Source organism: Triturus cristatus, chromosome 12, assembly GCF_964204655.1.
Source record: "Triturus cristatus chromosome 12, aTriCri1.1, whole genome shotgun sequence".
Taxonomy (NCBI): Eukaryota; Metazoa; Chordata; class Amphibia; order Caudata; family Salamandridae; genus Triturus; species Triturus cristatus.
In genome coordinates, this window is record NC_140595.1 from 847,645,568 (window position 1) to 847,669,898 (window position 24,331).

Consider the following 24,331-nt stretch of genomic DNA (forward strand, 5'->3'; position numbering starts at 1 on the left):
ACTGGAGCAGACAAAGCCTCTCCCAGTGCAAAGAAATCTGCAGCACTGCCCGACAAATAGTTATTCTACAGAACACTCTTTGTTCGTTTGTTTCTCTTTTTTTTTATTTGAGTGATAAATCATTTAGGTCTGAACCAAGTGTACTTGAATTTCCGGTGTAGTTGAAAATAGTAGTCAACATTATCATAAAATGTTTTCATGTGTCATGGAAAGAGAATTATGGCAGTGAGTTTAGACACACCTAGGGCCTAATGGGACTACTTGAAAAGCCAGGTCATCAGCTTCTTGGGAATTCAAGAAGTGAGGAGGAGGCTCTTATGTGTAGCAGCGGGTTGTTCCGTGCTTTAGGAGCGATGTAGTAGAAGTCTTGATTGCTGGAGCCGGTTTTCTGTCTGGGTTGGATTTGTGCAAGGAGGAGTCTGGACCAGCGGAGGTGTCTGGAAATTTTGTGAAAGCAGAGGCGATTGTTCAGGTGTGCTGGGCCAGTGTTATGTAGTGCCTTGAAAGTGTGGATGAGGAGCTTAAATGGCACTCCTTTGTGTATAGGGCGCCAGTGGAGTTCCCTCAGGTGTGGTGTGCTGTGAGTGCAGCGTGGGAGGTGGAGGGTGATTGTGGCCGCCAAGTTCTGAATGGTCTGCAGCCTTTTGATGAGTTTTTTGTTGATCCTGACATAAAGAGTGTTCCCATGGTCCAGCTTGCATGTGACCAGGGTGTGTGTTACGTTTTTCCGGATGTTGATTGGCGGCCATTTGAAAATCTTCCTCTGCATCTTCAGGGTATGGAAGCATGAAGCGGTGACGGCATTGATTTGGGTGGTCCTGTCAAGTTTGCTTCTTCCTCTGCATCTTCAGGGCATGGAAGCATGAGGCGGTGACGGCATTGATGGGGGTGGTCCTGTCAAGTTTGCTTCTTCCTCTGCATCATCAGGGTATGGAAGCATGAAGCGGTGACAGCATTGATTTGGGTGGTCCTGTCAAGTTTGCTTCTTCCTCTGCATCTTCAGGGCATGGAAGCATGATGCGGTGACGGCGTTGATTTGGGTAGTCCTGTCAAGTTTGCTTCTTCCTCTGCATCTTCAGGGTATGGAAGCATGAAGCGGTGACGGCATTGATTTGGGTGGTCCTGTCAAGTTTGCTTCTTCCTCTGCATCTTCAGGGTATGGAAGCATGAAGCGGTGACGGCATTGAATTGTGTGGTCCTCTCAAGTTTGCTTCTTCCTCTGCATCTTCAGGGCATGGAAGCATGAGGCGGTGACGACATTGATTTGGGTGGTCCTGTCACGTTTGCTTCTTCCTCTGCATCTTCAGGGTATGGAAGCATGAAGCGGTGACGGCATTAATTTGGGTGGTCCTGTTAAGTTTGCTTCTTCCTCTGCATCTTCAGGGCATGGAAGCATGAGACGTGACGGCATTGATTTGGGTGGTCCTGTCAAGTTTGCTTCTTCCTCTGCATCTTCAGGGTATGGAAGCATGAAGCGGTGACGGCATTGATTTGGGTGGTCCTGTCAAGTTTGCTTCTTCCTCTGCATCTTCAGGGTATGGAAGCATGAAGCGGTGACGGCATTGATTTGGGTGGTCCTGTCAAGTTTGCTTCTTCCTCTGCATCTTCAGGGTATGGAAGCATGAAGCGGTGACGGCATTGATTTGGGTGGTCCTGTCAAGTTTGCTTCTTCCTCTGCATCTTCAGGGTATGGAAGCATGAGGCGGTGACGACATTGATTTCGGTGGTCCTGTCAAGTTTGCTTCTTCCTCTGCATCTTCAGGGTATGGAAGCATGAAGCGGTGACGGCATTGATTTGGGTGGTCCTGTCAAGTTTGCTTCTTCCTCTGCATCTTCAGGGCATGGAAGCATGAGGCAGTGACGGCATAGATTTGGGTGGTCCTGTCAAGATTGCTTCTTCCTCTGCATCTTCAGGGTATGGAAGCATGAAGCAGTGACGGCATTAATTTGGGTGGTCCTGTCAAGTTTGCTTCTTCCTCTGCATCTTCGGGGCATGGAAGCATGATGCGGTGACGGCGTTGATTTGGGTAGTCCTGTCAAGTTTGCTTCTTCCTCTGCATCTTCAGGGTATGGAAGCATGAGGCGGTGACGGCATTGATGTGGGTGGTCCTGTCAAGTTTGCTTCTTCCTCTGCATCTTCAGGGTATGGAAGCATGAAGCAGTGACGGCATTAATTTGGGTGGTCCTGTCAAGTTTGCTTCTTCCTCTGCATCTTCGGGGCATGGAAGCATGATGCGGTGACGGCGTTGATTTGGGTAGTCCTGTCAAGTTTGCTTCTTCCTCTGCATCTTCAGGGTATGGAAGCATGAGGCGGTGACGGCATTGATGTGGGTGGTCCTGTCAAGTTTGCTTCTTCCTCTGCATCTTCAGGGTATGGAAGCATGAGGCGGTGACGGCATTGATGTGGGTGGTCCTGTCAAGTTTGCTTCTTCCTCTGCATCTTCAGGGTATGGAAGCATGAAGTGGTGACGGCATTGATTTGGGTGGTCCTGTCAAGTTTGCTTCTTCCTCTGCATCTTCAGGGTATGGAAGCATGAAGTGGTGACGGCATTGATTTGGGTGGTCCTGTCAAGTTTGCTTCTTCCTCTGCATCTTCAGGGTATGGAAGCATGATGCGGTGACGGCGTTGATTTGGGTAGTCCTGTCAAGTTTGCTTCTTCCTCTGCATCTTCAGGGTATGGAAGCATGATGCGGTGACGGCGTTGATTTGGGTGGTCCTGTCAAGTTTGCTTCTTCCTCTGCATCTTCAGGGTATGGAAGCATGAGGCGGTGACGGCATTGATGTGGGTGGTCCTGTCAAGTTTGCTTCTTCCTCTGCATCTTCAGGGTATGGAAGCATGAAGTGGTGACGGCATTGATTTGGGTGGTCCTGTCAAGTTTGCTTCTTCCTCTGCATCTTCAGGGTATGGAAGCATGAAGCGGTGACGGCATTGATTTGGGTGGTCCTGTCAAGTTTGCTTCTTCCTCTGCATCTTCAGGGTATGGAAGCATGAAGCGGTGACGGCATTGATTTGGGTGGTCCTGTCAAGTTTGCTTCTTCCTCTGCATCTTCAGGGTATGGAAGCATGAAGCGGTGACGGCATTGATTTGGGTGGTCCTGTCAAGCTTGCTTCTTCCTCTGCATCTTCAGGATATGGAAGCATGAAGCGGTGACGGCATTGATTTGGGTGGTCCTGTCAAGTTTGCTTCTTCCTCTGCATCTTCAGGGCATGGAAGCATGAGGCGGTGACGGCATTGATTTGGGTGGTCCTGTCAAGCTTGCTTCTTCCTCTGCATCTTCAGGGTATGGAAGCATGAAGTGGTGACGGCATTGATTTGGGTGGTCCTGTCAAGTTTGCTTCTTCCTCTGCATCTTCAGGGTATGGAAGCATGAGGCGGTGACGGCATTGATTTGGGTGGTCCTGTCAAGTTTGCTGTTGATGATGATCCCGGAGTTCTCTGTGTAGGGGTGGGTGTCGGTCCTAGGTCTGTTGGCCCCCATGGGCCATATTACGCTGGCAGTATTACAGAAGGGGCCACACAAGTGTCTGCTGCCCCTTATGTAATACCTAAGTGCCCTGCGGGCGCACAAAGCGAGTGCAAATGCCGGCTGTGCCCCGGGGCACCTTGTGTAATACGGTCCCTGGTGGTGTCCCGCGGTGAGGTGCTCTTCCTGAAGATCACAATTTCAGTCGAATCGATGTTGAGAGTTTGGCTGTTGGTCTTCATCCAGGGGGCGATTTCAGTCACACAGGCGTTGAACTTGATCCGGGTACGGCACATCTTGTCTGTGAGGGAGGTAATGCGTTGCGTATCGTTGGTTTAGGAAAGGACGTTGATATTGTGAGAGCAGATGATGCTGGCTAGAGGGATCATGTATGCATTGAAGAGGGTCGGGCTCAGGGAGGATCCTTGTGGACCTCCGCAGATGAGATTGCGGCTGTCGAATGTGTACAATGCCAGCCTGACGGACAGGGCGCTTCCAGTCAAGAAGGAGCAGATCAGTCTGAGTGCATGTCCGCGGAGTCTGATGTTGTGAAGGTGTTTGGTGAGGATGGCGTGGGAGACTGTATCAAATGCTGCAGAGAGGTCTGGGAGGATGAGTGACGCCGTGTCTCCTCTGTCCAGAGTCATGCTGATGTCATCCGTGGCAGCAATGAGGGTAGTCTCCGTGCTGTGGATGGGTCTGAAACCACAATGAGTGGTGTCAAGGCTTCATAGTCATTAAGGTATTTGGTGTGATGTCTATAGATGACTTTCTCTAAGACCTTGGCCGGGAATTGTAGCAAAGAGATCGATCTGTAGTTGGGGCGCATTGAAGGGCCCTCAGAGGGTTTCTTCAGCAATGGGAGGACAGTTGCATGATTCTAAGCATCTGGGAACGTCACTGAAGAGGCGGAGGCCTTCAGAATGGGTGAGAGCATGATGGTGATAGGATGCAGTCCGCTGCAGTAGGCATGGTGGGGGGAGGGGTCTGATGGGGATCCTGAGTGGCCAGACTTCATGGTGGTGGTGGTTTCATCTGGGGTGATGACAGGCCATGTGGTTGGCATTGATTATCTGGATAAGATCGGAAGACATTTGGCTAGATCTGTTGGGTATGTTGCAGGCTAAAATTGCTGTAAATGGTGATGGTTTTGAGATAGATTGCTGTCGAGGTCCTGCGAGGGAGTAATTGTGTTGGAGGCTGCTGATGATGAGAGTTAATCTCTCACAATGCGGAAGATTTCTTTCCTTCTGTTGGTGCTGGCATCAATATGGGCTACCAGCACGGCACGTTGATGGTCCGGATCATTTGCTGGTAGCGTCTCAGGGTGGATTTGAAGGTGCTCCTGTCTGTGTTGTTCTGACTCATTGCCCATTTGCGCTCCAGTTGGCCTGTGGTGTGAATCTTCTGGTATCGTTGTGTTTGAGGGGGGCCTGCAAATTGGCACAGTTGAGGTCAATTTGTTAAAATTCTTGATGGCTTTGGGGAGGGTAGTTCTGTGTACAGGTTGGTGGGTTTTTGGTGTTCCAGTCCTTGTCAGTGATGCTGTTCCAGTCTCGGCTGCTGGTCTGGGGATGGTGCGTGTACATTTGACCGGGAAAGAAAAACTGAAGGGTGTCGTCTGTCCGGAAACTGGTGTGGGCTCGTTGACTTGGATGTTGCCAAAGTTGGTAAATGTAGGGTCCAGGAAGTGTCCAGCGACGAGGGTAGAATCCTTAACTTGTTGGGTGAGACCCAGGCTTCCAAGGTCTCCAGTGAGTGCTCTTGAGTTGGGTCAGCGTGGTCCTTCATATAGAAGACTAGTTCCAGGCTCTCATGACGTCATCAAAGTCCGAGTCTGTCTCCGCCATGAAGCCCAGCTTCACTCCGCACCAGGCTTCCATGACATCATCACCAGACTCCGTGTGAGTCTGCCTCCTCCATGAAGCCCAGCGCTCTCTGCCCCAGCCTCCCACGAGTTCCTGGTATCTGACTTCCGCCCTGGCAGTCTCATGGGCATATCCGCATCTCCATCCAGGACGTCACTAACTCACTTGTCACCTCACAGTGGTGATTTAACCTCTAATTCGTGGAAGAAATCCAGTCGTGCCAGCAATCCTAGCACTTTCATGAAATGGTAAATAACAAGGTACAAAGGCGTGTGTGCTGCTCTGCTGAGGCATCAAATAGTGTCACGAACCAGAAGTTAATGGGCATGCTCTGTCTGCAACCCCACATCTAAGGATGTGTAATGTATTAATGTATACTATACATTTTTGCATACAAGCAAGCATCTCCTTTTGCTGGGAGCCCCATCCCTGCAGGGCGGCTTCATCAAGACAGGTAAGGAGTGTCCTGTCATTCAAATCACCACACGATGATGATTACTTCTCAAAGCTCCATTCTGACATGTTTCGGCTGTACGATCGTCCTTGTTCACAAGTGAGCCGAGTAATAGTGCAGAGTGATGTAGGCCTTAAATCCCATTAAACACAGGACCTTCTTTTCAGAAAGTACAACCTACCACATTGCACCTGAAACGTAAATATATTCTGTGTGGGTACACTATCACTTTTTGTTTTGCTTAATAGCTCCGCAAGATCTACAGATGGATCCCCACCGGTACCAGAAGGACTATCACCCAGGCCCTTGTCAGCAGCAGACTGGACTACGGCAGCGCTCTCTACGCGGGAACCTCAGCCAAACTCCAGAAACGACTGCAACGCATACAGACCGCCTCCGCACGCCTCATCCTCGACATCCCCCACCACAGCCACATCACAGCCCACCTGAGAAACCTACACTGGCTCCCCGTCAACAAGAGGATCACCTTCAAGATCCTCACCCACGCTCACAAAGCACTCTACAACGCCGGACCAGCATACCTCAATGAACGACTCACCTTGTACACCCCGAGCCGCCAGCTTCGCTTCGCTGACCTCGCCCTCGCCACCGTCCCCTGCATCCGTCGAGCGACCGCCGGCGGCAGATCGTTCTCCCACCTCGCTGCTAAGACCAGGAACACCCTCCCCATCCGCATGCGACAGACCCAGGACCTGCTAACCTTCAGGAGAGTCCTCAAGACATGGCTGTTCGAGCAGTAGCAGCACCTCCGCCCCCCCCCCCCCCCCAGCGCCTTGAGACCCTCACGGGTGAGTTGTGCGCTCTACAAATGTACTGATTGACCTATGAACAAGGCTGGTCGTATAGTCGAAATCCGTCAGAGAGAGAAATGCTTCGAGTCTGATAGAATAAAACACCGATATGCCTCAGGATGGGGCTTCGAGAAGTAATCTTCGTTGTGTGCTGATCCCTCAGGGGGCTCTGGTGACATCGAAACTTTCAAGGCCAGAGGCAGAGAGGTTTGTCACAGGCACCAGGGCCCTATGACTGGATATAGGCTCCAATTCCATGTTTTATGATGACGTATGTTTACATTACATGTTTATTTCGGGGACCTATCTGAAAAGAGGTTTTTTTCCCAAACAGGGAAACATTTATTGAAAACAGAAAATAAACTTCTCGATTACACTGTTTTGGTTGTCTCAATTAACAAAAGAAAAAATACTTAATTATGTAGTTAAGAATGTAGAATATTAGAAAAATACTGTAAAAACCCTGTTCTGCCGAAAGAAAAAGTGATTTTCGAAGCTTTTTTCTGTAAGGTGCAGCTAATAATTGAATCTGCTTGACTATACAATGCCTGCTTCCCATGATCCCTTCGGATGAAACAAGGGACAGCAGTACCTCTCTGCAGGGTACTTAGGGGCTCGCACTATCATCTCATTTTCACAAAATATGAAAAAGGGTTCGATATTTTTGGCTGCTTTTCCTGCACAAAATATAGAGTTATAAATACCCACGTTTCACAGAACCCAGGAAATATTTGCCATTTTTGCAGAAATTGCATTGACCTTGCAAAACATGGATTTGGTCCAGTGGGAGGCCTTGTATCGTCTGACTTCCTTCCCCTCACATTATTGGTCTCCGAGGGATCCTGAGCCTGTAAACAATGACAGCCCAAAGCACTCTGCCAAGCTTCACCATGACCCACTGTTGAATTAGCACTCTGTTCATGAAAGGTAAACAAACTTGGAACTGTGTGCCTGTCCTAACTGTTCCTGGCAGGCCTGGGCTTTAAAATCTATGACGCCTAGACAATTTTGTTTTTTTAACAAAGCAAAGTATGTTGATTCTTAAAACGTGCTCTCAGCTGTGTGTTTTCGCTTCCTTTCACTACAGAAACAACCACACAGTATTGGCTGCTTCTTGTCTGGGAGTGAGAAGGCCTGGACCTGCTTCCTGCATCCTTGAACCCACGTTTCTCCAAGGGCTTGCTGGCTCGCCCCATGTTCTGGAAGTCTCTGGGCCATCAAAGACTCTGCTTCAGCTGCTGGACTCTTCCATCTGTGAGTCCTTCCTTGCCTGAGGTGTCCCTCCGACACTGTGGTGCCGTTGCACTACTCGGAACCGACGCACTGCCCTCCGACGCCAACACAGGGCGGATTCAATGACGTTCTATGACATCATTTATGGCATCACTGATGACCTCGTCTAATGAGTGTGTTTGTTTTACAGTTTACACAGTGACGGGTAGCTAACGTGTTACTTCTGTAGCTAATTTTCTACAACCTGTGTCCAGCTAATGGGGGGAAGTGTTTTGAAAACGCATGTGCTTCTGATGCGCCACAGCTGCGGAGGGGGTGATCACAATATAAATCACTGTATTGGAGAGGAGCTCTATGCGCCGGTGACAGTTGACGACTTGTGTCCAGCGTGTTCCACACAAGTTTTTTAGTTCTGCATAAAACGTTTCCAGCAGGGTCGAGAGAGTCCATGTAGTACATACTAAGGGCCCGATTACGATGGCGGTTGGACTCTCTTCTGACCGCTATATCAGCGGGATTGGAACTGACCGACAAGTAGTCGGCGGTCCCAACCACCAAATTATGATGCGACCGCCCTGTAGACAGTTGCAACCCTGGTTTTTTCCATTGCGGATTGTGTTGCGGTCCAGAAAAAGGGAAGCTTTGGAACATCCATGGTCCGTGCGCCAGGATCCACCATGGAGAGGCTCCCGGAAAGGGACATTGTAATCCCTACGGAGATGCCTATTGTAGGGAATATGATCGGACCCTAGAAGCGTCTGTCTGTGCCTCCTAATGGAGCCCTAAGTATTGTAAGCAGCCCTGAGTTATTAAAGAGAATCGTGCCAGTACGGCAATTTCTATGTAACAGAGAAGACTGTGTGCAACAGTTACTAACCTATGTACACCTGTGGACCGCCCCGCACTGTATTCCCTCTCTCCTGTAGGCCCACCAGGTGTCCTGTAGATCCCCCCGCAATGCACTTCATCACTCCTGTAGGCTCCGCCAGGTGTTCTGTAGACACCCCCTCCACACTGTACTCCATTACTCCTGTAGGCCACGCCAAGTATCCTGTAGGCCCCACCAGGTGTCCTGTAGAACCCCCCGCGCTGTACCCCATCACTCCTGTAGGCCCGACCAGTTGTCCTGTAGAGCACCCTTGCACTGTACTCTATCACTCCTGTAGGCCCCACCAGGTGTCCTGTAGAAACCCCCGTGCTGTACCCCATCACTCCTGTAGGCCCCGCCAGGTGTCCTGTAGACACCCCGCACTGTACCCCATCACTCCTGTAGGCCCCGCCAGGTGTCCTGTAGACACCCCACACTGTACTCTATCACTCCTGTAGGCCCCACCAGCTGTCCTGTAGACACACCGCACTGTACTCTATCACTCCTGTAGGCCCCACCAGGTGTCCTGTAGACACCCCGCACTGTACCCCATCACTCCTGTAGGCCCCGCCAGGTGTCCTGTAGACACCCCGCACTGTACTCTATCACTCCTGTAGGTCCCACCAGCTGTCCTGTAGACTCCCCGCACTGTACTCTATCACTCCTGTAGGCCCCACCAGCTGTCCTGTAGACACCCCGCACTGTACCCCATCATTCCTGTAGGCCCCGCCAGGTGTCCTGTAGAACCCCCGCACTCTACTCTATCACTCCTGTAGGCCCCACCAGGTGTCCTGTAGACACCCCGCACTGTACTCTATCACTCCTATAGGCCCCACCAGGTGTCCTGTAGAACCCCCCGTGCTGTACCCCATCACTCCTGTAGGCCCCACCAGGTGTCCTGTAGACCCTTCTCCACACTGTATTCAATCACTCCTGTAGACCCCACTAGGAGGCCTGTGGAACGCCACCCCACCGCCTCACTGCGCTCCATCACTCCTATAGGCCCCGCCAGGTGTCCTGTAGATCCCCCCCCCCCGCCCACTGTATTCTTTCACTCCTGTAGGCCCCGCCAGGTGTCCTGTTGATCCCCCCCGCACTGTATTCCGTCACTCCTGTAGGCCTCACCAGCTGTCCTGTAGATCCCCCCCGCACTGTGTTCCTTCACTCCTGTAGGGCCCGCCAGCTGTCCTGTAGATCCCCCCCCCGCACTGTATTCCTTCACTCCTGTAGGCCCCGCCAGGTGTCCTGTAGATCCCCCCCCCCCGCACTGTATTCATTCACTCCTGTAGGCCCCGCCAGGTGTCCTGTAGATATCCCCCCCTGCACTGTACTCCATCACTCCTGTAGTCCCCCCCAGGTGTCCTGTAGACCCCCCCCCCCCACTGTATTCCTTCACTCCTGTAGGCCCCGCCAGGTGTCCTGTAGTCCCCTCCGGGTGTCCTGTAGACCCTTCCCCACCCTGTATTCCATCACTCCTGTAGTCCCTTCCAGGTGTCCTGTAGACCCACCCCCCGCACTGTATTCCTTCACTCCTGTAGGCCCCACCAGCTGTCCTGTAGACCCCCCCCCCACTGTATTCCTTTACTCCTGTAGGCATGGGCGTAGGAAGTGTGGGGGACGCGGGGGATATATCCCCCCCAGATTTTGGAATGGGGGGACACGGGGGACAAGGATGGGGGGACGAGGGGACAAAGGAATTTCCCCTCTCCCTTCTGTTATCGCAGGGCCATTAGCACGCGAAAGCGCTCCCTAATGGCCCTGCACTTGACCTGCCTGGAGTCAGAGGCCACCCGCCCTCTGCCTTTTGTTCTGCTGCAGGAAGGCTCAGCCGTTCTGGGAAGGGCAGAGAACGGAGAAAAAATAAACGCTGTCTCTTTTCCTTCTGCCCTCCTCTCTTTATTCCTCCATCTCTTTCTGTCTCTGTCTCGCTCCTGCTTATGTGCTGATTTCAAGAGGCAGCTCTTAAGGTACTCTCTCTTGCCTCTCCTTTTCTTTATTTGTTCCCCTGTGAAATTGATCCAAAAAAGGCTGAACACTTTGGCTGTAAATGTCCTCATTTTCTGACCGTTTTCTATTGAAAAGAAAAACCTCGGAATGGAGAGAAAAAATAGTTAAATACCTAAATAAAGCAATACAGAGTGGCCAGCAGACAGGCCAGACTGTTATTTACACCCACACACATTAGCGCCACTTTACAGAGTTTGCCAGTGAAAGCGCTACTTTCTTTTTATCTTCTTTCTTTGAACAACATTGTTTTCCCAGGGCAGGGAAGTGCGCCATTCCTAAAGGGACTACAATACCTGGTTGATGGGTAGAGTGGAAACGTTTAATATGATCGTTTTCAACTTTTTAATTATTTTAGCTTATAAAATGCGGCGCTGTGTTTGGGGATGTGGTCTTTTTTAAACCAAACTGCATACATTTTGAAAGGATATAAGCAATGGACATTGAAAGGGGTCCCTTCCTGGTCCTGTAGTCATGTCTTGAACTTTTCAGGCAAAATCACTTACTGATTTCTGAATGATGAGTTTAAAACCGTTAAGGTAACCATGTTTTTTTCTGATTACAGATCACATGCTTTGCTTATTCTTGCATTCCCTATGAGTGTTTGCTTTTTCCAGGGTGTTATTAATTTTTTTTCAGGCAGCATTTTACTGTTGTCTAGTGCATAATTTGAATTTAGTCGCAGCACAATTGAGTTGTGCTGAAGGCAGTGCGAGTTTCTCTCAGTGGGGCAGTATGGTGTTCAGTGTGGGAGAGAATGTGGCACTCTGGCCAGAGCTGCTGAATTTGGAACTGGAGAACCATGTTCAGACCTTCATGACCAGTTCACCATACCACACTCCTGACAGAGCTTATTCCGATGCAACACCTTAGAAGGCCCGATAGACCTTAGAAGCCCAGGTGTCTTAGCACCCGCAGGTGGACCTGTCCACCACAATCCATACTGCAGTTCACTTCCAGTCTTACGGGCAGGCATATGAAGAAGCACATCCTAGATCGACAGTGAATCTGTCACTGAGGTCACAAGACCCTTGAGGCCAGTCCACCTCACCCATTGGTACCTCCATTGGCCTTTTTCCAGCACTAGCAGTGCAACTTGCCAGGGGTTGGCAATGTAGGATTTGCATGCACACCAAACTTAGGGGGTGATTATAATGGCAGTTGGACCGCCACGTCACCCCGTCGGTGGCAGTCCCACCGCCATTGGTGACTGCATCACAGCCCGCCATATTACAATGGCGGGTGGTTACCTGGCGGTCGGAAAGACCAACCACCACGCACCCGAAGGGCATCTTGAGCCCGCCGGTGTGGTGGAGGGGCTCGTGGTTACTACAATGCTGGTGGTGCCTACCATGCACCGCAGCAGGGATTACGATGTCCGTTACCCGCCAGCTTATCAATGGCGGTTCACCTGCCATGGAAATGCTGGCGAAAGGGACATTGGGGGCCCGTAGCAGGCCCCTTTACCCCTAGCCCTCAGACATGGGTCCTGGGGGGCATCTAGTGCACCCTTGTGTATGTAGGTGTTTTCACTGTATTTTTAAGTGCCTCTTTCAGAATAGCACTGGCTGTTTAGGCAGAGGCCAGGGTCAGTCAGTCAGGTACCACCAGTACCAGTCAGCAAAAAGTTGGGGAGTGCCCAGGGCGGCTTTGCAACACTAGAGAAACACAAACTCAGAATGTAAAACATAACACCATGGTTGGGGGGTTCTCTTCAATAATCAGAATTGATTTCTATCCTAATGAACCCATTTTCCAACATTAGGATAGGGAAAGACTGGGGAAAAATCAGAACGTTCTAATCTATACATTGAAGTTTTTATGAAGCTCTTTGATGACGGTTAATAGCTCACTGTTCAATGTTAGGATTTTAACTTATAAACTTCAAATACCAAAAGAATATCTCAGACAAAAGCAGTAACTCACTGACCTATTGAATTAAAACTTTCACTAGACAAGCCTTCGATCTCTCTCAAAAAAAGAACATTAATCACCAAAGTTATCTTCACATTTTTATTGTTGCCTGAAAATTGCTGGAGACCAGGAATGCAGCAGCAGGTACTTTTCAAACCCTAATGCACTTGCAAACACGATGCCCCCACCCTAAGTCAGCGGCCTTTGTTTGCTTTGTGCATTAAGATGCAAGATTCATATATATGTTTTTTTTAAACATTTGGTCTCATTACTATATGAATGTAAATAACAATAAAGCATACATGCAAACTGTGACTACATGCCTGCTTTTCTCAATATTTCACTTCGAAAGTATGCAATTGTATTTGTTTAACGGGCGGTGATTTGTATAGGGTCACTGGAAAGTGCACAAGGTTGTCCCTGTCCCCCCCAGAATTTTAGTGTCTCCTACGCCCCTGCCTGTAGGCCCCGCCAGCTGTCCTGTAGACCCCCCCCCCGCACTGTATTCCTTTACTCCTGTAGGCCCCGCCAGCTGTCCTGTAGACCCCCCCCCCGCACTGTATTCCTTTACTCCTGTAGGCCCCGCCAGCTGTCCTGTAGATCTCCCCCTCCCCCACCCCTATCCGTTTACAGAGCCAGCGGAGCTGAGATAGCGCCGTGCCAGAGGCCTTGAGTCGGTGCTCTTTAAACGCTGCCTTCTGCTTCTTGGCACTTAGAAATCTCCCCGCTTCCTTATTTTGGGAACACACGTCTGCACTGGCACAGAGGCGAGGTCGGAGGTCACAAGTAGATTCCAGTGAAACCATAAACACAACACTGATAACGAGCGCCTTGATAGGGCTGCAGTCCATCGAGGCGCTCATTGGTCTCTTAACTCCAGATTGTGTGGGCATTTGTTTCGCAGTTTGGCACTCGCGCCTGTTCACCCTGGGTCTATCCTGCCCTTCTTAAACGTGAATCAGAATTCGCCCTCCGTGTGTTGAGGTTTACGCTCAATAAAGCATTTTAATAACATAAATTGTAGAAGAAAAATCAGAAATCGTGAATGTTGAGTGTGAACTGCAGTCGCCTCCACCGTGTGTTTCATAGTCCTCGAGAGGTTTAGTTGTGTTTATTTGTATAGCACTTAGAGTCATGTGCATGGTCACGTGTGGCTCTGTTTCTGCCCTGTGCTGAGGGTCTCGAATCTTCCAGAGATGAGGTCACCGAGGCGACCCCCCATCACTGACACTGGTCGAGGGCAGTGACTTCAAAGACTCGGGACGAGGGTCAAAAGGAGAAAAATCAATGTATCGGCTGCTGTGATAGAAATCTGTGAAAGCGTCATCGCCTCAAGGTTCATTGGTCAGCCCCACCCTCTTCAGCACATACATGATCCCTCTGGCCAGTGTCATGCGTGTGCAGGGCATCAACATCCTCTCCTACCAGATGACACACAACTCATGCGGTCCCTCTCGGGCAAGACCCCAACACCAGAAACCACTGTCTGCATGACTGAAGCCGCAAACTGAACGAGAGGCAAGTGTCTCAAGCTCAACACTGACAAGGCGGGAGTGGTGATCTTCGGCAACAACACCACATCCCGGGACTCCAAGTGGTGGCGGCTGAACGTGGTCCCACACCCAGAACCGACGCCAGGAACCTCGGAGTCATCAGCAGCAAACTGGACATGACCGTACGGGTCAACGCTGTCACTGTTTCCTGCCTTCACACGCTGAAGACTCTCATGAAGATGTTCAAATGTCTCCCAAGCAACGCCAGAAAAACTGTCACTCATGCACCAGCCACCAGCAAATTGGACTTTGGAATCTCCCTCTATGCCGGGATCACCAAGCAACTCACTAGAAGACTACACACCGCCCGGAACTCAGCAGCGGGACTCGGCATCGACCTCCCACACTGAGCTCGAGCACACCACCCCTCAGGGGGCTCCGCTGGCCCCCGATAAACAAATGCGCTCAAATCAAACTCCTCGCACACACATTCAAGGCACACCACAACTCAGGCCCGCCAGCCCTCACCAGACCCCACCAGTCACATCGCCTTCCACCAACCATCCAATCACATCTGCTAGGCAGGACTCCAACTTGCCAACATCCCACGCATGCTCAGAAGCAGATCAGGAGGTCGGCGTTCTCTTCGATCGTTTCTAAAGCGTGGAAAGACCCCCCCACACCAGAGCCAATCTAGACATGATCTTTCTTTGAATTATCTTCACTATTACTCAAAGATAATCTACCGAACCTTGAAATATATTCTATCACACCCTAAAATTCTTCGACTCCATCCCCGGCTGTACATATTCAGTGTGGGCCGGATTCACAACGGGACTTAGGACTCATAAAGTTACGAGTGGGGAGTCTCCGCACTAGTGGCAGAATCTCCACACTCGGGCGAAATCTCTGCACTGTGGTGCTCAGTGTGGAGATTCCGCCCAAGTGCAGAGATACCACCCTGAGTGCAGGGATTCCACCCCAAGTGCAAAGATCCCACCCCAAGTGCAGGGATTCCACCCCGAGTGCAGAGATTCCACCCCGAGTGCAGGGATTCCACCCCAAGTGCAGAGATTCCGCCCTGATTGCAGGGATTCCAACCCGAGTGCAGAGATTCTGCCACGAGTGCAGGGATTCCACCCCGAGTGCAGAGATTCCGCCTGAGTGGCGAGATTTCACCCCGAGTGCAGAGATTCTGTTTGAGTGCAGAGATTCCGCCTGAGTGCAGAGGTTCCACTCTGAGTGCAGGAATTCCATCCTGTGTGCAGACATTGCACCCTGAGTGCAGAGATTCCACCCCGAGTGCAGAGATTCCACCCCAAGTGCAGAGATTCTGCCCGAGTGCAGGTATTCTGCCCCGAGTGCAGAGATTCCGCCCCAAGTGCAGAGATTCCACCCCGAGTGCAGAGATTCCGCCTGAGTGCAGAGATTCCACCCGAGTGCAGAGGTTCCACATCAAGTGCAGAGATTCCACCCCGAGTGCAGAGATTCCGCCCCGAGTGCAGGGATTCCACCCCAAGTGCAGAGATTCCACCCCGAGTGCAGAGATTCCACCACGAGTGCAGAGATTGCACCCTGAGTGCAGAGATTCTGCCCGAGTGCCGAGATTCTACCCCGAGTGCAGAGATTCCGCCCGAGTGCAGTTTCCAAGTCATAAGTCCCTTTGTGAATCGGGCCCGTGTGTCTAAGGAATATTCAATCATGCTACTCATGCTGTATTCTTTCTGTGCTACGAATGATTGCACCGCTGCGGCCTGTGCTGCACTTGCTCTTTCTGTGAGTGACTCTGGTGCAGCAGTGAGTGTGCGAGTGTGTGAGGGAGCCTCCATCGCTGCTGCAGATGCTGCACCGGTTCTTTGCTCTATGTGGTGTGTTGTGTGTTAGATGGGGCGTTGCATTGCTGCTGTCTGTGCTGCACCTGTTCTGTGTGTGGAGCCAGCTTGTGCTGCACTTGCTCTTTCTGTGAGTGACTCTTGTGCAGCAGTGAGTGCGCGAGTGTGTGAGGAAGCCTCCATCGCTGCTGCAGATGCTGCACCGGTTCTTTGCTCTATGTGGTGTGTTGTGTGTTAGATGGGGCGTTGCATTGCTGCTGTCTGTGCTGCACCTGTTCTGTGTGTGGAGCCAGCTTGTGCTGCACTTGCTCTTTCTGTGAGTGACTCTTGTGCAGCAGTGAGTGTGCGAGTGTGTGAGGGAGCCTCCATCGCTGCTGCAGATGCTGCACCGGTTCTTTGCTCTATGTGGTGTGTTGTGTGTTAGATGGGGCGTTGCATTGCTGCTGTCTGTGCTGCACCTGTTCTGTGTGTGGAGCCAGCTTGTGCTGCACTTGCTCTTTCTGTGAGTGACTCGTGTGCAGCAGTGAGTGCGCGAGTGTGTGAGGGAGCCTCCATCGCTGCTGCAGATGCTGCACTTGTTCTTTGCTCTCTGTGGTGTGTTGTGTGTTAGAGCGTTGCATTGCTGCTCTGTGTGCTGCACCTGTTCTGTGTGTGGAGCCAGCTTGTGCTGCACTTGCTCTTTCTGTGAGTGACTCTGGTGCAGCAGTGAGTGCGCGAGTGTGTGAGGGAGCCTCCATCACTGCTGCAGATGCTGCACTTGTTCTTTGCTCTCTGTGGTGTGTTGTGTGTTAGAGCGTTGCATTGCTGCTCTGTTTGCTGCACCTGTTCTGTGTGTGGAGCCAGCTTGTGCTGCACTTGCTCTTTCTGTGAGTGACTCTGGTGCAGCAGTGAGTGCGCGAGTGTGTGAGGGAGCCTCCATCACTGCTGCAGATGCTGCACTTGTTCTTTGCTCTATGTGGTGTGTTGTGTGTTAGATGGGGCGTTGCATTGCTGCTGTCTGTGCTGCACCTGTTCTGTGTGTGGAGCCAGCTTGTGCTGCACTTGCTCTTTCTGTGAGTGACTCTTGTGCAGCAGTGAGTGCGCGAGTGTGTGAGGGAGCCTCCATCACTGCTGCAGATGCTGCACTTGTTCTTTGCTCTATGTGGTGTGTTGTGTGTTAGAGCGTTGCATTGCTGCTCTGTTTGCTGCACCTGTTCTGTGTGTGGAGCCAGCTTGTGCTGCACTTGCTCTTTCTGTGAGTGACTCTGGTGCAGCAGTGAGTGCGCGAGTGTGTGAGGGAGCCTCCATCACTGCTGCAGATGCTGCACTTGTTCTTTGCTCTATGTGGTGTGGTGTGTGTTAGAGCGTTGCATTGCTGCTCTGTTTGCTGGACCTGTTCTGTGTGTGGAGCCAGCTTGAGCTGCACTTGCTCTTTCTGTGAGTGACTCTGGTGCAGCAGTGAGTGTGCGAGTGTGTGAGGGAGCCTCCATCGCTGCTGCAGATGCTGCACTTGTTCTTTGCTCTATGTGGTCTGTTGTGTGTTAGATGGGGCGTTGCATTGCTGCTCTCTGTGCTGCACCTGTTCTGTGTGTGGACTGGAGCCAGCTTGTGCTGCACTTGCTCTTTCTGCGAGTAACTCTTGTGCAGCAGTGAGTGCGCCAGTGTGTGAGGGAGCCTCCATCGCTGCTGCAGATGCTGCACTTGTTCTTTGCTCTATGTGGTGTGTTGTGTTAGATGGAGCTTTGCTTTGCTGCTCACTGTGCTGGACCTGCACTGGGAGTGTGAGTGAATCGCCAGGGCTGCTGCTTGTGCAGTACCAGGTCTATGTGTAGGATGGCGCTGCCGCTGCAGGCCTTAGACTTGTTCTGCGCATAGGGAAAGCAGTTCTCTGCTGGTTGTTGTATTTGATGGGATCTTGCACTGCTGCTGTCTATGCTGGACCGCCAGACGTCTGTGATGGAATCTTTCACCGATGCTGCCTGCACAGCACTTCTATGTTTGGGGTCTGTAAAATTTGCATAATGTAATTTTGCATAATCACACATAAGTACGTGAAATTACGTGTAATTATATTAAATGCAAGTCCACCATTTCATGCTATATTTTAGTGCAAAAAATTTAAAATTTTTGGCACAAGGATGCATTTAAACAAAAGTACCTTGAACAACAGCCCCTCACGTTCTGTTGTTCCTTTGCGTTTGTGCTAAATTTGTATAACAAAGTGTGCATTTAAAAACACAAAAGGGTTCAATGGCTTGGTAGTGGTGTAGTGGTGCAATGCTTTATGTAACAAGCATCATGCAAAATTTCAGAAATTATGCCAACACAATGTACGTTTCGCCCAGGCCCAGTTACATGTGCCAAGGTAGCTTCACTGCTGGCTTGGCAGTTCGGGCTGGACTGTTCCCATGAGGCACAGGGTCAGACTGATTTGCATATGGCCATGTCTGAACTGGGGTGGCAGAGTGGGCTAAAGAATGGTGATGGATCAAACCCAGATCTGTTGACTGGGTGTGAGTGTTTGATTGGTTCTGATGCTCCATCCATCACCACCCCCTTTTGTACGCTTTGTTCGCCATAAGTTGGCAGGGTATGCTCAGACGTGAGTCCCTTGCTCACTTTGCCACTGGATTCAAGCAAGCCTGGCTGAAGACGGCTGAAATGCCAGAAACCGGTCCTAGGATGCTTGATTCCGGTCCAGGGAAGACATGGCTTGGCAGTTCGGGCTGGACTGTTCCCATGAGGCACAGGGTCAGACTGATTTGCATATGGCCATGTCTGAACTGGGGTGGCAGAGTGGGCTAAAGAATGGTGATGGATCAAACCCAGATCTGTTGACTGGGTGTGAGTGTTTGATTGGTTCTGATGCTCCGTCCATCACCACCCCCTTTTGTACCGCTTCACTGCTACTGTCGGGTTGAACTAACTCTGTCTGTGAGTGACTCTTTTGTGCCAGTTAGTGTGAGAGAACCTTCACTGCCTCCGTGGATGTGTGTGTTGGCTTTGTTAAAGCTTTTTTCATTTACTTCCTTCTTTGTTTTCTAAGATATAATTCTCACTTCCTTCTTTGTTTTTTAAGATACAATTCTCACCATTATTTGCAGTTCTCTGATACTCAGTGTTTGCAGTTCCATTTAAGTCCCCTTGTTATTACCCGTCAATAGTCTATGGTCTCCTGCTGGAAACAGTGTTCGTATTCATGTCTTTGTGTTGAGGTGCTGCACTGCTAACCAATGAATGTTGTTAAAGGCTGTGCTTTTCCTCAGGATTTTGTGGTCCCCCCTATACAACCACCCGCCACTTTGATCCCCTCTCCTCAGCCTCCCTCTTCCATGTCCTTCAGTGTATGCATGTGGTGTTTGTATGGCATGGACACACCCGAATGGTAGCGGAGCGCTGTACAGGGTCAAAGGCAAAGGCGCCGTCCACCGGTGATTGGTGGTTCATCTGGGTTCTGAGAGCGGAAAAGGGACTATTACTGCCCCGCAATGTAGTGTTCTTTCAAGATGCCTTGAGAACGTCCCCACCCTGCTTAAATCCCTCAATACAGTGACTGGCAGGAGTTAGTCTCCGAGAGTGGCACTGGACCGTTACTGTGCTATGGTGTAGGGTTCTTTACCGACACCTTGAGGCTGCTTACCCCTCTGTGGTCCCCTCAGCTTTCTCCATAGAGTGACCGGTGGTAGCCGGGCTCTGAGGATGGAAGTGGACCGTTACTGTGGTGTAGTGTTCTTTACAGATACTGTGAGACCGTCCCCCCTCCCGCTGAAGTCCCCCACGGTTCCTCCATAGAGTGATCCGCTTGTAGTTAGTCTCTGAAAGTGGAAGTGGACTGTTACTCTGATGTGGTTTCGTGTTTTTTAGAGATACATTAAGCCCGCCCCCTCCCCCCGTGGTCCCCTCAGCTTTCTCCAACCATGGCCATCTTGCCTTTCTACCCAGTAGACCACCCTTCTGTTGCCACAGTTAGCCAACATTTTAAAGTTCTTTCACTTGAGGTAGTCTGGCTTCCAGCTGTACGAGCTCCAAGTTTTACTATTTCCATTTACTATTTTTAAACTTGAATATTCTTTTCCAAGTTTTGTCTGATCTCCAGACCACTGAAGTACCTTTGAGAGGACCACCGGGGCTTCTCATCTTCACATTCATCACTGCACACTCATGTTTTAAACATATGCTAAATTGAAGGAAATCTCTTTGAGAGGTTAGAGCCAACGCAGGTTACCCACAGTTGACACACCACTTACTGTCTGAGATCTTTGAGAGGTTAGTCACCCCAGGTTACCCACAGTTAACAAACCACTTACTGTCTGAGATCTTTGAGAGGTTAGAGCCACCCCAGGTTACCCACAGTTGACACACCATGTTGGAGGGAGGACCACCGGGGAGTCGGGGGGACTGCTCCAGCCACCTCCCTTCCGCAAAGTTATACCCGAGCGCCGCTGAGAAGCCTCCTAGGAGAGGTCCTTCTCCTGAGATCGTACTAGGCCCAGTAACACCACCACACAGGACTCTGTATCAGTTGCTTATCTTGGTTCTTTATCAAAGGTAGCACATTCAATATTTACAGTGGGATCGAGTAATCCAAAAAGAGTCTCAATGTCTTTAGGGGGATAGGGTAGCGGGTCAGTCTCAGTACCAGCCAGGTACGGGGAGGCTCTGCGCCAGACCTTGCGTGCTGGTCTCGAAGTAGCTCGGACGGGGAGAGCCGCGACGGCGTCTGCAGGGCTCGGGTGGTAGTTCCGCTTGGGTCGAGCCGCGACACAGTCAGCAGGGCTCCGGTGGTAGGTCCGTTGTGGTCGAGCCGCGACGAGGTCAGCTGGGCTCTGATGGCAAGTTCAACAAGGTCGGGCCGCGACAGCGTCCGCAGGGCCCCAAAGGTTCGTGAAGGTCTTTAAGCACGGTGGAGCCGCGACGTCGTCAGCAGGGCTCAGGGTGTGGTTTCAGGATGAGTCTTTCTCCGTAGGGTCAGCCGCGATCCGATCAGCAGGGCTCTTGACTCCGGGATACAACTGTTGTCTTGTTGCCGGGTCACCCCAGATATAGGACTGGAGCCCTTTGATGTCCGGACCCTTGTGCCCGGGGGGGGCGGAGAGGCCGGGTAGGGAGCGGCCAGACGCCCAGCAGGAGAGGCGCCAGGCCCCAGAGAGCTGTGGGGCGATCGCACCTAGGTGTGGAAGGACGGTTGGGGGTCCCATCGATAATGCCCTCCGCCGGGAGTGGGAAGGGTTCACGTGGTATCCCCCGGGCCAGGGGTTGGCGCCTCGATGTCGGGCCTCGCTGGGACCGAGGCCGGGTGGAGCGGGGTCACGTCGGTGGTCACGTGGAGTGACGTATAATCCAAAATGGAGGAGCCCCGAGGTGCATGGGACCTCGTGCGGCTTAGCGAGGGGGAACAGGACCACGCCACGAGGCCGGCTCCAACACGCGTCCCCCCCAGCTGAAGGCAGGGAGAGTCACCCATCTCCTTGGGGGTTCTCCTCGCCGAGGTGGAAGAATCTGGACAGGCCGTCAGCATTGGCGTGGTCGTTGCCGGACCGGTGCTCCACGGTGAAGTCCATCCCTTGCAGCGAGATGGACCATCGCAACAGCTTGGGGTTCTCGCCCCGCATTTGCATTAGCCGCCGCAAGGGCCGGTGGTCAGTTTGGACTCTGAAGTGGGTGCCGAAAAGGTAGGGCCGGAGCTTCTTGAGGGCCCATACCACAGCGAAGGCTTCCCGCTCGATGGTGCTCCACCTCTGTTCCCGTGGCAGCAGTCGGCGGCTGATAAAGGCCACAGGTCGGTCGAGGCCCTCGGCGTCCATCTGGGAGAGGACCGCCCCGACCCCGTACTCTGATGCATCGGTCTGAACCACAAATTCCTTGCTGTAGTCAGGGGCCTGTAGCACAGGGGCAGCACACATGGCCGCCTTGAGGGCTTCAAAAGCGGTCTGACAGCGGGGCGTCCAGTGCACCGCCTTGGGCTGTTTCTTGGAAGTGAGCTCCGTAAGGGGCCCCACAATGCTGCCATAATCTTTAATAAATCGCCAGTAGTAGCCTGTGAGGCCTAAGAAGGCCCGGACAGCGGTTTGGGTTGCGGGGGGCTCCCACGCCTGGATGGCATTGACCTTTAACTGGAGGGGCGCCACCTGGCCACTCCCCACCTGGTGGCCCAGATAGGTCACAGATCCTTGACCGATCTGGCATTTGCTGGCCTTAATTGTGAGCCCGGCCCTTTGGAGAGCGGCCAGGACTTCTCTGAGGTGTCCTAGGTGCGCGTCCCAGTGGTTGCTGAAGACGGCAATGTCGTCGAGGTAGGCCGCGCTGAAAGCTTCTAGCCCGGCCAGGACCTTGTTCACCAGCCTCTGGAAGGTTGCTGGGGCGTTCTTCATACCAAAGGGCATCACCCGAAAGTGGTAGTGCCCATCGGGGGTGGAAAAGGCGGATCGTTCCTGGGCGCCGGGAGTGAGCTTGATCTGCCAGTACCCAGTGGTGAGATCAAAGGTGCTTAGGTAGCGAGCGGCCCCTAAGTGATCGATCAGCTCGTCTGCCCGTGGCAGGGGGTGGGCATCGGTCTTGGTGACTGCGTTCAGGCCCCGGTAGTCCACACAAAATCTGAGTTCCGGGGAGGTGCCGGGGGCAGCGGCCTTCGGCACCAAGACCACTGGGCTGGCCCACGGGCTGTCTGATGGCTCAATGACTCCGAGGGCGAGCATCTTGGAGACCTCGGTCTGTATGCAGGCTCGGACTCGGTCGGGTACTCTGTAGGCGCGGTGCCGCACCGGGGGGCTGTCCCCGGTGTCCACATCATGGACGCACCAGGGGGTCACCCCGGGCGTGAGAGAGAAGAGGGCAGCGAAGGGTTGCAGCAGCTTCCGGCAGTCATGGCGCTGTTCTGGGGTCAGGGTGGCGGAGAGGTGGACGCCTTCCAAGGAGCCGTCTTGGCCCGAGGACCCCAGGAGGTCTGGTAGGGGCTCGGAGTCGCTTTCGCCCCCATCGTCGGTAGCCAGCAGCAAGCTTAGTTCAGTTCGGGCAAAGTGGGGCTTGAGCCGGTTGGCGTGTAGGACCCGGAGGGGGTTCCTCGGGGACTCCATGTCGACCAGGTAGGTGACGGGGCTCTTCCTCTCAACCACCTTGTAGGGCCCGGTCCACTTGTCCTGCAGGGCGCAGGGGTCCACGGGCGACATGACCCAGACTTGCTGGCCCGGCTCGAACTCGATGGTCGAGGCATTTTCGTCATACCAGCGTTTCATGTCTTCTTGGCTGGCTTCGAGGTTGGCTTCTGCCAGGGCCCGGAACTTCCGAGTCTGGTTCCGCAGGGTCAGGAGGTACCGGTAGACGTCGGGGGGGGCATCTTGGACGTTCGCCCCCCAGCCCTCCTTGACCAGGCTGAGGGGCCCTCGGACGGGGTGCCCATACAATAGTTCGAAGGGGCTGAAGCCCAGGGATTTCTGTGGTGCCTCTCGATAGGCGAACAGGAGGCAGGGCAGCAGGACGTCCCATCTCCTCCTCAGGGGCTCTTCCAGACCCTTGATCATTCCCTTCAGTGTTCTGTTGAACCGCTCGACCAGTCCATTCCCCTGGGGGTGGTAAGGGGTGGTGAATTTGTAGGTGACCCCACATTGTTGCCAGAGGGATTTCATGTATTTTGAAATAAAGTTCGTACCCCTGTCGCTCACCACTTCTCGGGGAACCCCACTCTGGAGAAGATGCCCATCAGGGCCCGGCCCACCACTGGAGCTGTCACGGTGCGGAGTGGGATGGCCTCGGGGTATCGGGTAGCGTGGTCGACCAGTACCAGGATGAAGCGGTGTCCCAGGGCGGTCCGGGGGTCGAGGGGCCCCACGATGTCGATCCCTACTCGTTCGAACGGGGTGTGGACGGCTGGAAATGGTTGGAGGGGGGCCTTAACTCGACCCCCAGTCTTTCCGCTAGCCTGGCAGGTCTGGCAGGACCGGCAGTGATGGTCCACGTCCCTCCGCATTCGGGGCCAATAGAAATGGGTCACTAGGCGGCTGTAAGTTTTGTCTCGCCCGAGGTGTCCGGCGAGGGGCACGTCATGCGCCAAGTTCAGGAGGAACTCTCGGAATCGGAGGGGAACCACCAACACCCGGCCGGCTCCCAGTTCGGCGACTTTCTGCTCGCTATACAATAAGTCATTGTCCCAATAGATCCAGTGGGTTCCTGTGGGGTCCCCCGAGGCCTGGGCGGCCGCTTGCTGTCGGGCCCCCTCGAGGGACGGGCAGGCCTTTTGCTCTTGCTGGAATTGTTCGCGGGTGGGGCCCCCGTCGTGGCGCCACTGGGCCAGCTCGGGGATCTCGCTGAGGGAGGCGGCCTCGTCGGGAGGAAGTTCGGATGGCCCGGCCTCATCGTCAGGTTCCTCCGTGCCGGAGGAGGGTGGTAGTTCTGGGCCCGTAGGCTCGTCGGGG

At 52.6% G+C, this 24,331-nt stretch overlaps 1 protein-coding gene, 1 long non-coding RNA gene and 1 pseudogene across 3 annotated transcripts in view; 2 read left to right on the plus strand and 1 right to left on the minus strand.

Moving 5' to 3' along the window:
• The window catches only part of LOC146783064 (uncharacterized), a 486,434-nt gene that overhangs the window by 77,824 nt on the left and 384,279 nt on the right, over window positions 1-24,331 (plus strand). The gene's annotated exons all lie outside the window — the stretch shown is intronic.
• CLDN15 (claudin 15) overlaps window positions 1-24,331 on the minus strand; it is a 222,380-nt gene that overhangs the window by 51,439 nt on the left and 146,610 nt on the right. The window lies entirely within an intron of this gene.
• Window positions 14,289-15,800, plus strand: LOC146783066 (uncharacterized; annotated as a pseudogene).